The following is a 3,212-nucleotide window of genomic DNA, read 5'->3' as shown; positions in this document are numbered from 1 at the left end:
CATTCATCGCTAACCTTTGCATACTGATGCTCCCGTTCGTTGATCGTACGTCGCTTATAATAAGTATGTGCGTATTTATGAGATACGATACGCGATAACTTATAACATATCATCGGTAAGCATTCTTAGCATTCTGACAGTTGTATAGGAGACAAAACCTTCGTTATTATTCAATTGATATAAATGTCTTCTGTCTTATCATTTATCACAATAAAATTATGAATTATAAATACAATACCTTACCGATATGTTTATTTAATGAAATATGATAAATATTTATTGTGTTAAATCATCATCTAGTTATCGAATACTGAATGAAAATTAATGAACAATTTTTAATTTTCTTTCTTTAGCTAACTGGAATTAATCAGAAGATATATATAAATATATATAAATGTACATATATATATATATATATATATATATATATATATATATATATATATATATATATATATATATATATATATATATATATATATATATATATATATATATATATATATTTATATATATATTTATATACTTAATCAGAAGATATATATAAATATATATAAATGTACATATATATATATATATATATATATATATATATATATATATATATATATATATATATATATATATATATATATATATATATATATATATATATATATTTATATATATATTTATATATATATATATATATATATATATATATATATATATATATATATATATATATATATATATATATATATATATATATATATTTATATATATATATATACATATATATATATATTTATATATATATATATATATATATATATATATATATATATATATATATATATATATATATATATACATATATATATATAAATATATACATATTTGCATGCACGCTTTTATCTGGTTATTCCATTTTTAGATCCAAATTGACAAATCGACATTACACAATGAAATAATTGTCATTTTTAATAACTTTGTTGTTTTTTTTGTTTGCAAAGTTTTTTCATAAAATATCTTAAATATGTAAGCTGTGAAGAAGTTTTTAAATTCACAAGAAAAATGAATTCTAAAAGCCAAAACACTATAAAAAAAATACTGTTCGTGATACAAATCAGTTGGAATTATTTCTCCGAAATTCGTCGATTCGATTTAGTTACACCCACCAAATGCATTTATTTACTCTCAGGCTAACATATTTACTATGTTTACAGCAAAAAATTGTACTATTAAAAACCCAATAATCAACTTAATATAAGATTTAATTTTTTCCAATCTTAATTTAATATTAGATTTAAACATTTAACGTTGTCTTTCATCGTAATAACAATAAAAAATATTAATTTTGAAAGGAGATTGCATAGCCCAAACCTTACAAAAACTCAATTTTTTTCCAGCAACCTAATATGTATGTAGATGCAAAACAAAAGAAAGAATGACCAATATATCTGCCCTACTCTAGTCGTTGACACCTCAGTAATTTAAATAATTACATTTTTTCTCTCATTGTTTTTTTTATATGTGTCACTAAAGCAAAGGTCAATAACATCTATTTAGAACGTGTTGGGTTGGTTGCCAAGATGACTATATTTTTAGAATTTGGGATTTTTTCAGTTCGTTGTATTTGAACTACTCTACTGTGCAAAATTAAACGATCTTATTCAGAAAATTATTGTATTTTGATGCATCAAATTATTTGATGTAACCAAATATTAGGTAGTACGCATCAAGACAAAACATCAAGTCCACTCTGAAAAACAGCTGTTCTTCAGTAAAGTTATAACTGAGTATTATAAACAATACAAATGTCACTAACCAAGGCAATATTTGTATATATTTACATATGTGTGTGTGTGTGTGTATACCATATATTGAATACCTAAACCTATTAACTTTCAATACAAATATTAGAACCTAAAATCTGGTGGTGTCAAAAATGTATGTTTGCGAAGGAAGCTAGAAGTATATGTCACATCCTGAGTGTGGCGTCACATCCTCTCTGGCTACCCCTGCAGGGAAACGGCTTGATGGTAGTAGTAATAGAAGTAGTAGTACATTTCATGTGTAAAATTTATTTGTCACGAGTATTACAAGCTTTCTAGGAATGATGTACATAATATGTACTTATCTTTTTTAACAACTTCCTAGTTTTAATACTCTGTCATACATTCTGAGAACATAATATTTATGTTTAAAATAAATTTTCCACGTATCATCTTCTAAGAGGCATCTACATTGGTTTGCAATTATTCTGATGATAGATAAGTGGGTATGATTTCCTTAAATAATGATGAGTATAATCTTTTCGATTCCGATTATCACGTGTACCATATGTGAGCGTCTAAAGCATGCACTATGATTGGGATTCCATATGGAAGATAATATTTTAACTACGTTGTGTAGATAATTTCAAGACTTTTATTTATATTGAGTTTGGTATTTTAAAATCAGCAATTAATCCGATTTTTGTCCGCCTCCGTAGTGTAATGGTCAGCATGCTCGCCTACCATTCTGGAGGTCCCGGGTTCGATTCCCAGGGGGGTTTGATAAATATAAGTGATTTTTTAACTCTAATATTTATTCAATATTACACTGGGCTGGTACCTGAAGTGGAGGGCTGATCACCTTTCCTTCATGTGTAATCGATCGAGATAACACTGCGTTTGTATGAAGCAGTGCCTATGCACCATTGGGGTGCGGTAAGGGATTTATTATTATTATTTATTAATTAATCAGTTTTAAGTAAATGTTACCGAAAGGAAAATGAATGAATGTTTATTTATTACTACATAGAAGTTAACATGAATAAATATAATATAGGTACTACAAAGTTTCAGTTAACTTTGTTATTAAATTTCAGCTTGTTTATGTATGTAGAATGAAACTTTCCTAAGACCATTAAATAAAATAAATAATAAAAATTGTCTTAAAAGATGAGTAAGAAGATATCTTAATTTACGAAAATTCGTGTTTTCACTCAATATTTAAGTATCCATATTTATTAATTTGGTTAAGCCATATATTCTCAAAGTAAGATGTTAGATAATTGAGGTGTACTAGAATTGCAAACGGACTTAGGTCTCAATTTTTTTTAATCGTTGTAATATGCATTTTTGACTCTTTGGTTAATAAGTTTGAAGTATAATATTCCTCTATCTTTAAAAAAAACGTGTTTGAATCATATGTAGCCGTGTACCTTCACATAACATAAAACATTG

Source organism: Brachycentrus maculatus, unplaced genomic scaffold, assembly GCF_059751285.1.
Source record: "Brachycentrus maculatus isolate JH-2025_06_01 unplaced genomic scaffold, ASM5975128v1 h1tg000158l, whole genome shotgun sequence".
Taxonomy (NCBI): Eukaryota; Metazoa; Arthropoda; class Insecta; order Trichoptera; family Brachycentridae; genus Brachycentrus; species Brachycentrus maculatus.
The sequence above is the reverse complement of the archived record's forward strand: the minus strand, read 5'-3'. Positions refer to the sequence as shown.